Below are 10,930 nucleotides of genomic sequence, written 5' to 3'. Positions count from 1 at the left end.
GGGAGATGACTTTTTAAGAGGAGATAAAGGAAACACTAGGATTGGGAATTCATCCAAAGATTCTTGGACGGATACCCAGGTTCTAGTGCTTTTTGTTGCTCTGATTTTTAGGTAAGTCACAAGCCAAATTAAGTTGTTCTCATATTTTCTGCAGTATCCACTGCTGTCAACAGCATCATCACAAACAGAAAGTAATTTTCTCATTTTAATTAACCACAGACTCCTGATTGCTGTACATCCAAACCTGCCCATTACTGTTTCACTGAGGAGTTTGAATGTGAGTCTCCTTCATTGTAAAGAGTAGAGCAATCCTGTTTGAAGCAGAGTTCCCATGTTCTTCAGGGTCAGCCCACAAAGGTTCCTCTGCAGGTCTTGTCTCAGTTATTCTTTGTTCCACTGAAGGTGCTTGGCAACTTTTCCATATCTCATAAGCTTTTTCTTTTGGAGTTAGACTTGCCAATGCAGCTTTAAACTAAATGGGGCTGTAAATCAAAATGTCCTCATCTACAATTCTTCCCTAAGCATCTGATTACAATCATGCTGCATGCTACTTGTACAGGGATGTTTAAAACTGCCTATAAAACAACAGCTAATTGCTGATCTGCTTAATTAAAGAGAGCCTTTTGTTGTCACATATACAAAGATAAATGAAATAATCAGCTTTGGACTAATGAGAGATAATTAGATTATGCAGTCTGATAAATAAAGACAAAAATCCTGCAGATTGCCACTGTACTCTGGGCAGCTGAGATCACCATAGGATTTAGAATTGCACTTTCCTCTCTTTGCCTTGCCATTCTTTTTGAATGTTTTGCATCCCAGAATAAACATAGCAAATGGATCTTCCAGGCATTAATGACTGTTGTTATGTATTATGATTCAGAATTTGTTGTTTAACAGCAGTGTGATTTGCATGGACACCCTTTAATTTACCCAGAATTTAAGTTCACATGTAAAAAAAATTACTAGATCTTACTGTTCACTGATAACCTTCCAGTCTGAACAGACATGTGATGCAGATAGTTCTCTTCAGGGAGGAAGCTGAAATGAAATGTCTTTGTTTGTTCTTTTTGTTGTCTATTTAGATTGATAAACAAAGGGTCTGTTTTGACCAGAAGGCCTAAAATGCATATGCTCAGTGGGTGTTAACACCAAAGTCTAGTAACTGGTGGAAATTGCTTATTTTAAGGGATTCGAACAGTTTCTTCCTAGAGTGGTGCCCAGAGCTTTGGGCAAATACCTGAGCAGCTTTCTTTGTTCTTCCTTTCATTTGTGATCTCTAAAGAAATAATTTTAGCTTGCCAAACGATGCTCTTCAGGCACACCCCTAGAGCATGCAAACCATAGGATCAGGCTAGAGCTTGTAGAAAATTGATTTATCTCATCTGTGCATAGTGGACATCATTGGACCAACTGTTTTATTCTTCAGATCTCCTTCTGCTATGCTGCGCTACTTGGTAATGTTGGCAGATCCCCAAATTTTTTGAGCAAATTGCCAAAACCCAAAAATTGCCTTTAATTATAATTTACCATGTCAGTTTTGTAGCAGCTCTACTTTTTACGCAACCTACATTTTAAACTCAGCCAAACCTTTGTAAGAGTAGGGGTATCAATAAATGACAAATTGACCAAGCAAGCATAAATGAGATGTTTCTCCTGAACATGGTTTCTGTGGAAAGAGTCTGTTTACAGCTGGATTATTTAGTTTCTTCCTGGGAGTGAGGTTTGGTGTCAGGAGCCAACTTACAGGAAAAGCAGTGGTTGTTTCCTAAGTGAGAAGGATAGGAACTTCTTGGTGTCCTCACCACATTATATGATTGTAAGCAAACAAATGTCAGTCAGTCATTTATCAGTACTTTTGTCTCATTTACAAGGACAGAAAAAAATATTTTGACAAGATGTCTTCCTACACTTACTGCTAAAGTCCACCCTAAAGAGAGTGCTAAATCTGTAAGCAGTCATATGCTGCTGCTGTGATACATGAACAATATTCTAGTGATTTGAATAATTTTCACCATATTTGCTAGTTAGATTAATCATATACAAGATTAAACAGCTGCTGCTTTCTCCTGTGTCAGCACTCACCATCCTGGTGCCACAGGTACTCATATGTCCCCAGCATGCACCAGCATGCTGCAGCTGCTCCAATGTCTAGAATTAAGGTCACCTTCACAGGGATATACTGTCACACTGGCACCTATTTTCAACCTATTTTTCAAGCCTCTTAAACCTAGATTAGACCAGTTAATTATTTTAATGCCTTCACATTCGGAGTTAGGATGTTGCATAGTATTAATGTCCATTTAATTAAAGACACCCAGCCAAATCTTCCATTTAAGCTTCATAAGTTTTGCCTATTAACAACACTGTATTTTGTCTATCCTTACATGGATCATGACACGGACACAAAGAAAAAAGGTGGAGAAGTGCATTTAATTAAATAGCAGGCGTAGGTCAAGTGTCTGCCTCATATGTCATTGTACAGCAAAGATGACTGCAGGAAAATCCCAGGAAAATCAGCTACTCAGTAAACCGGGTGTGCTGGAAAGCCCTGAGGTTGCTCTCCTTTGGAGGAGCCATCCTCAGAGCCTCCTGCCCTGCCTTATACCTTCATCTATGTTATGTTATGGTTATTTTCTCAGGAAAGAGGAGGGAAGCAAGAGGCTAAATCCACCTGAAAGGGTGGATGTTCCTGATCATGAGCAAAAGAAGGTGAACTGGACCATTTGTTACTGGGCAACAGCCTTTTTTTCATGGATTTTCAGAAAGATCTATGTACAACACACATCCTCTCTCATTAAAGGCAGCTCGAACACTTAGCAAAGGTCAACTCCTACCTGGGGTAGAGCTGTGGGGAGACAAGAGGTTAAGGCTGGTAAAATTCCCATGATATCTTGTATGGAGGTGAAGAGATAGCATATGAGAAGAAATCAGAAGAAATATCATGTCCAGCTATTTAAGAGGAATGAGCTTTTAATTCTTGGAACTTGTGCAGTAAATATTTGTCAGCTGATATCTGGACTGCTCATCGTTAGCTACTCAAAAACAATCCTCTAGCAGTTAGTTTCTGAGAAGCCTTTTCCCTATTCTCTTTATCTCCTGAAGAGCTGCTGAGCTGCTGCAGGGAGCTGGCCAGCACTCATCCATATTATCTGGAGACCTCAGTCCTGGATCAGGACTCTCTGCTGACAAGTGCTGCCTAAACCCAGAGCGAAAAATGATTGCTGCATCAATAGTTTGTGATCAAATTATTCTTACACAGATTCTTCTTTGTCTGTGGATTCTGTCAATCAATGGCAAGTAGTTTCTTTGTACAATTCCTGACACGTTTCAAATGCTGCTGGATATGAAGAGTGAGGTGGGAGAAGTGAGGGTGTGACACCATTTCTCACAGCAGGCTTTTAGGCAGATCAGCCTGAGGTGTGTGAGGAGGGTGCTGGGCCTCTGCAAGAGGCAGTGTTTTCAAATGTTCCCATCCCCAGTTTCTCTTTTCCAACACATGGGAGAAGCCAGTGGTGTTGCAGTGCTGATTTCTTCAGTCTGAACACACTCATCCCTGCAGGATGAGAAGGTGCCCTGGTTAGAGGTGGGAATTTTACCTTCCTGCATGCTTCTAACTTTAGTCTAACCTAATCTCAAGGAGCCAACAGCTACATCTCATCAGTAAAAGAATTGACCCTTGCCCTCTTCCCCCAGCAACATCAAACAGTGTTGACACAACAGGGATGCAAAGCAGGAGAAGAGCCCCAGAGCAGGCATTAGATGCAGACGTGCAGAATTAGACCAGCTGCTGGTGTAAAGACAAAGAATATTTATGGTGAGCTAAAGTGAACTTTTAAATGTAGCTGTATTTGAGATTTTAAAAACTAAGATGAATACTCTTTTCATTATCTTAAAAGCACATTACAAAGGGTTTACAGTGGTGATCTGTAATTAAGTAATTTACATCTGTCCACAAATTCTCACGTAGGAGTAGGTGTCACATTACCTGCCTGCTCACCAAAGCTTTCCTAGAAGCAGTTGAATCCTGACAGAAAGCAAAATCCATTTGAGTTAACATGGAAATCTCAGGGGAACTTTAAAATGATTCTTGAATAATTTTAAAATCTAATTGTATTTACACTCCTAACTGCTATAAGCCCTTTTTCAAATTCATTGGCAAACAAGTGAAACACGTCTGAGTTGTATGATTTATCACATGAGATTTCATCAAGGGGAGCACAGCTGAAATGAACTGCATGTTCTCAAAAGCTAACAGGCAGATCCTGCCCCTTTTGGACATGCTGCAGTTTTTGTTAGTGACTTTTAGCGGGGAGAGTCTTATTTGTTAAAAAAAGTGCACTTCTCTAAAGAATATTTAATGTCATGACTTATAACATTTGCTGCTGGGGACATTTTGCAAGATGATGAGGAAGCAGCATATAAATTATTAGACTCACAATTTCAATATTAATAATTCTTTGCATTCTCACAGCACTTTTCAGCCTAGAAACTCAGTGCCCTGCTGTGCATAGAAATGTATGTGACAGTAAGGTGGTGTTTGTAAGGAAGTGTTTGTTCCTTGGAGGCTAACTGCTGCTTAGCAAGGTGAAGCCACAGCTCACATCCCTTGCAAGGTGATGATTACAGTAAGAGGCAGAATCCTGCTATGCTCTCTTGTCATAGAAGGCTAAAACACTACCAGCTCTCAGTGTCTCCTCAGTGGAGGGGCTGTCAGCAATCCTCCAGTTCTTGGTAGCTCTCAATTTTCAGGTATCTAACAATGGCCTTTCACTCTTAGTAACCAGGGAATATTCTCTGGAGACAAAAAATCCTGTCAGATCATATAATTAAAGACTGTTCCTTTCTGTTTTGGTCCCAAAGCATTGCGTTCAGGATCTGTTTTCTAAAACACTTAGTCACAGGATTTTGGTCTTCTTTGGGTGTGTACAGCTGTGGACAGGAATGCAGACACAAGAAAGATCTGTATCTGATCCATGGAATCAATTGCATGTGTACAGAGTCCCAGAAGCAACCTGGTCCTTCACAGATTCAGCAACACACATCCAAAAATTCAGGGCTGTGAGCACTACATTTTATACAGTATTTATGGCACTGAGTGCTCTCTATTTTTCATTAAACACTCAGTAAAATAATTTCTGGCACAGTTTTGATATACATTGTAGTAAGCAATGCTTCTTCCATCTTGCAGCGTTGAGTTGGGCAGCTTTAGCTTATCAGGGACTGATACCACCAGAGCCCATTGACTGCAGCAGAATTAGTCCCAATATCAGGATCAGACCCTGCACATTGAAAAGGAATAAACTGAAATTTGTATTTTATTTGGTTGAAGGTGGGCATTGAGTCACTGTTTGGATGGAGATGCTTTTCATTTTACAGCATGGTGTGTCTTGGTAATAGAAAAAATTTTAAGAAATGAATACTAAGCAGCTAAGCAAAAGTACTGTAAAACCTTGTAAAGTTACCAGGGCTAGGGGAAGACTTTCAATAAATGTGCGAGGAGTGTTTTGAAATAAATGTATATTTTGGCTGTAGGAAGCCTCAGAACATGTCTATTTCAGAGCCCACAAGAGAAGAGAGAAATCTAGCCTTATTTCATAAGGAAATAACAGAGACACTGATGTAGTGTCCCAAAACAATTTCTAGATGTTTACTGCTCTTTATTTGCTGTGTTTCCTGTAAACCTAAGTCCACATTAGAAATGTAAATATGACAGATTTCAAAATATCTCTGTGATAAAGTTGTCTTTTCAGCACATATTTCAGTTACTTCTTGTCTATTTAGTATCACATAATGGTCATAAAAAGACCATGTTTTCTGTGCCCACCAACACATGTACCAGTACAGAAGGGCAGCCCACAGGGCCTCCTGGAATCAAGGAGCAGGATTTTTTGTTGCGTTATTTACTGGTTTGCTCTTCCATAGGAACAAAGCACTATTTGATCCCCCCTTTTATTTCCACTAAATCTCATTTGCTCAGTAGTTTACCCCCATCCATGTGTTCTGCAGAGGTATTTACAGCACTAATAAAAGCATTTTTCTATGGAGGGTCAAAAATCATTTCTCTTAATACATTTGTGGATCTGTTTTTAAACATCATCCATTAATTGTAACAGTTATATTACAGTGGAAACGGGAAAACAGGTTTTTTACTGTCAGAAATAATTAATTAATTAATAATTCAAGTATATGTTAGAAAACAGTCTTTTTCTTATTGCACCAACAATACAAGTAACCCACAAACTATTGTCTTCATACATTATTTTAGCCTGCAGAGGGGAAAGCTGCTGTGTTCTCACTGCTTAGCATGTGGGAATGTAGCAATCTTCCAATATGTTATGTCTGCAGATTAGAAGAGACACAGACTCATCCCTGGCCAGGAAGCTGCTGGCTCCATTCTCATTATGGCAGATTGATCAGTTTATACTGATTACAGGAAATGGCTGTTAACTGGGTGAATAAATAACACATCTGTGAGCAGGGTTTATCTTAAAATTTATTGTTCCTTTCTCAAAAAATGATCATGTAGAAAATCAGAGGAGGGACAAGAGTGTTCCATTCAATCACAGAAAGAATTTCTTCATTTCCAATAATGGTAGATGTTCATTTCCCAGTTTACACAGAGTAAAAAGCAAGCATCCTTGCCTGTCCTTTCAAAGTTTCTCTCACAGACATGCTATCTCCCAGCTACTGTTAACAGCTAGCAGGAAGCAGTGCCCTTGAGTAACTCTCCTGTCATTTTGAGGAGTGGTAGGAGGATACTAAAACCACAGAAAAGTTGCCCGTTTCCTGGGCTGCAGGCAGACAGAATGTACCATGCACGTGCCTGGGACACTGGTCAGTGCTTTCTGAGAGGGCTGTTTTGATTTGGGAATCACTTCCTGCACTATGCACTGTGGCACAATTCACCCCAATTCATCCCCAAGAGATGGGGAAAAGCTGAGGAGAAAAGGAAGGGCAAGTTCATTCACTGCAGTTTTATGTCTTGAAAACAATCTATTACACTGACCACACTATCTCTGCTCGTTTGGGGAAGAAAGTTGAGTGGTCTGTACTGGACAAAAATATTTTCTACTTTTTATTCTTTTCTCACTTGTGAAAATAAATTATGTAACTAAATTTTTACATTTGAACCATTCTCACCTTTCCATATTTTAGCATTATTGTGCTCCTTATATCCATTTCCAGTCTCATTCATAAGAAAACAGGGGTTTACATCATGTTTGAATTATTTGCTTTACCAAGAGCCTGATTAAAGTCTAAAATAAAAAGAAATTCACAATTTTAGTATCACTGTGTCTTTAAAGTAAATATGTTGTTTGCAGTAAAGTTTTCACCTCCATTTGCTTTTGGTGCTTATTATAACTTAATAAGTTTTTTATTCAGTTTGTAAAGTGCCCCTTTTTAGCCTCTAGCTGCTGGGTGACACCATCTGTGATTTCCAATGAAATTAAATTAAGTGAAAATTCAATCAACACGAAGATTGTTGCTTCCAGAACTTCACTGAGAGGTTGGGATCACATATAAGTGACACATCTTTCACACAGGAAGCAACAACCACTGTGAGAGCCAGTTTAACTTAAAGGAGGAGATTTCCCTGAGAATGGAGTAGCCAACATACTATTTCCAGTGTATCATGCCTGGTTTAATTAATGATTAATTATCATTAATGACCCTAGCTCAGCCCTTCTTGGCAACAGGCATTCCGGGTGACCTCTCCATTATTCTTCAATAAGAAGGCTGTCTCCAGGTACATCTTTATTATGTCCCCATGCTCTGAGAGCACAGGGGTCATACCTGAGCAGTCCCTGCTCGCCAGCAGGGCCTTTGCAGCTGAGGGAGAGCAGAGCTGTGCAGGGCAGGCACTGTGCAGGGCACAGGCACTTTGCTCAGACACCAGAGCATGGACAGCACGACACATTTGTTAGCCTTAATATACCTCAAATGACTGGTAGAACCTGAGGTCCAACAACAAGGAAATAAGGGGATTACAGAAAAAAATTTAAAAGTTGGGGTAATTAAGAAGAGGATCTTTTTGTGCCTGCCATTCTCTCATTTTTCTTTCTGCTGAGATGCACTACATTATTTTTGCCTTTGCCATAACCAGATTACAATCTTCTCTTTAACCAGTTCATAACAGGAAGCACGATGATTGAGTTCAACGAAATACCAGTAAAAACATCCCTTGGGGAACATTTAAGTGGCCAAAGCTTGGAAATGTGGCTTGTGCTATTGTATCTGCACTGACTTTTTGTTCACCTCTCCAAGCACTTGTGTGGACATGTCTAAATAAAAAGTAAAAACTAATTCCCCTTTCACTGTAGTCCTCTTTAAGACAGAAAGATGAGTATTTTTCACCACATATTTTTTACAGGATTTTCCAATAGGACTGGATGCAACCAGTGCCCTATATGACTCATAGTGTAGTTACCAAAGAAGACAAGTAGTGATTTTCACCACAGTGGTGAGCTAATTTAATAATGGACACAAATGATAACTTACAGTACCAGAACATCAGAGTATTTGACAATAATCCCTGCACTTCCCAGCAAACACTTTGGGAAAGTGGGGATCAATGTCTAATAGTATTGGTTATTATTAGTATCCTCCTGACACATCTAGGTTTTTTCATCTTCTTTAATACAAAAATGAGGTCACATTGAGAGTATATCGGCAGAGAAAATTTACAAGAAATCTTGGAGGCTCAGACGTTTGGGGATTTTAACCAGAATAACATTCTATCTTTTAATGGTTAAGTTTGCAGAGTTCCTTCCAAAGAACATGCAGTCCTTAGCTCAGGGAATGTGGGCTACAGAAAGAGGGCTTAACTGATGGCAGTAATTCATTTTTCATTTTATATTAGTGTCTAGCTACAAAACTATTTTCCAGGTGGACCATGTGGCCTCTTGTACATCTCCTTGAACGTGACAATACAGTGTCATGATGAAGGTTACTGTCAGTAACAAAGGTGAGAGCAAAGAATAAGACGTCAATCCAAATTCCTTGAGTGTCGTTCTATAGTTCTAGCCCCAATTAGTTAGCATAGGTTGGGAGTTTTCAGTAACCCAGTATATTTGGAAGAAGAGGCATGTGTGTAAGCAAAACAATAGGTGTCACCAGGTGTCACTATTACACGGGGCTTTTTCTTTATGTGTGAGCAAATGGCCAGTTTGGGGAAAATATATCATAATATCAGTTCATGCTTAAGCATTCGGTGTAGAACCATCAGTGTAGGTTGGAAAGGCTCTGCAAATGCAGGAGAGCTTGCTGTCTTCTCTGGGCTGATGACATGCACATCATTTATCTCTGGGGACAGGGAGAGCCATGATGCTGAGGTTCCTGCTGGGGACAATTTCTCCAAATACTGTTGTAGCATCTCTGTTTTGGAATTAATATGACTATGTATAAATAAACCAAAATGCACTGTAATATCTCCTGTAAACACATCTCTGCATCTTCTTCACTGACAAATTGTCTGTAGAAAGCCTGATCATCTACTGCTATCTGGCAGAAGATAGATGTAGTACTAAAACAAGGTGCACCACTCTGTGTTTGCTCCACAGTGTTGGTGTATTATATATTAAACAGAGAAAACAAGTGTAAATATTGGAAGAAATGGTAGAGCATAAGGACAGTGATGACTGGGGACTGACTTGTACTATAAAACTGCAGACATGGACTTACCTGACCAAAGAATACATGTGCTGTGTTTGAAGCTGTGGTGTACCTTTCTCAGAGGATACCATGGGACTTCCCACAGAATCTTGCCAAAATCCTAATTGATGTGAGGCTAATGCACAGAATGCCTCTCAGACTCGACCCAGGCTAAACCTTCATGACAAATCCCACTCATATTCCCCAGCAGCTTGCAAAGAACCTGCTTCTGTCTTGCCCCAGGTGGGAAAGACACAGGCAAGCCCAGAAGAGGGTTGGGATTTCCACTGAAGGAAGGAATATTGCTCAGCCATTGCATGGCACAGGCAACAGCCTAGGCTGGTATTTGCTACCACAGACACAGCTGGCATAGCTGCAAATATTTGATCTGAAGTGAGGCTGTTTAATTTGGAGGAAGCTTTACATTCAGCCTGCCTGGTGGCTGTAGGGTGGTAAGGAAACGTGTCTCCCCTGTTCCCAGGAACTGAGCTGCGTTGAGGAGCTCTGCAGAGAAAGCACTGAAATACTCCAGGGTGCAAATATTGGTGGCTTTTAGTAATCCACCTCAGAATGCCATTCTCAGCAAAAGGAATTTCTGACAAATAAAACTTACCTGTTTTCAAGAGCTGCCTTTATCAAAAGCTCACTGGAGGCAATAGGAATCTTAAAGCTGACAGAATGGACTTTGCATCATTCCTGTTTTGAAGATGTCTTGCTTCCTACCTAATAGGAATACTATGTCTTGTGATGTGCTGCATTGCAGTTTGGTCTCTGGAAGAAGCAGTGTTGGAATTGATGAATCATTCTCCTCCTTGAGATATTGTCATAAATAGTATTGCAGTGACTGAACTTAAAAGTCACGATCTGTGGAAGGATCTAATCCCCTTTGAACATTCACAGCTGCCTCCTTACCACTAACTTCACCTGATTCACTTCAAGGGGGAAGCCTTTTTCAAGATATTTTCTTTCCTTTGCTTAGGAAACATTATCCGTTTCTCTGCACACTCTGACATTGCTCCTTCCCCTGAAAGCTGGTGCCCTTGGACATTTGAACCTCATTAAATTTAGAAAGCCCAGTAACTTGGGTTTGTTCCCATAGTGATGTTGCAAATCTCATATTTGCATGGGATTCTTTTTAAACATTCATTATCTCTTGTGGTTGCCAACACTAAGTCTCGTACTGCATTCTCTTTTATTTAGAAAACATGAATTCTGTAAGACATGGAGCTTTATAGCAGTGTAAGGAAGAGGAGACAATGCAGCAAAGACGTAAATA

General features: G+C 39.9%; 1 long non-coding RNA gene across 1 annotated transcript; it reads right to left on the bottom strand.

Annotated features, from left to right (window-relative positions):
• Positions 1-2,414: 2,414 nt before the first annotated feature.
• Positions 2,415-10,673, bottom strand: LOC146432754 (uncharacterized). Its single transcript, XR_014854186.1, has 2 exons — positions 10,268-10,673; positions 2,415-3,556 (listed from the first exon to the last, which is right to left on the bottom strand). It is a non-coding gene; the product is annotated as an uncharacterized LOC146432754 (long non-coding RNA).
• Positions 10,674-10,930: the final 257 nt, after the last annotated feature.

The sequence above is a fragment of the Lichenostomus cassidix genome, chromosome 10 (genome assembly GCF_008360975.1).
Source record: "Lichenostomus cassidix isolate B80296 chromosome 10, HeHo_3.0, whole genome shotgun sequence".
Classification (NCBI taxonomy): Eukaryota; Metazoa; Chordata; class Aves; order Passeriformes; family Meliphagidae; genus Lichenostomus; species Lichenostomus cassidix.
The sequence above is the reverse complement of the archived record's forward strand: the minus strand, read 5'-3'. Positions and strand labels throughout refer to the sequence as shown.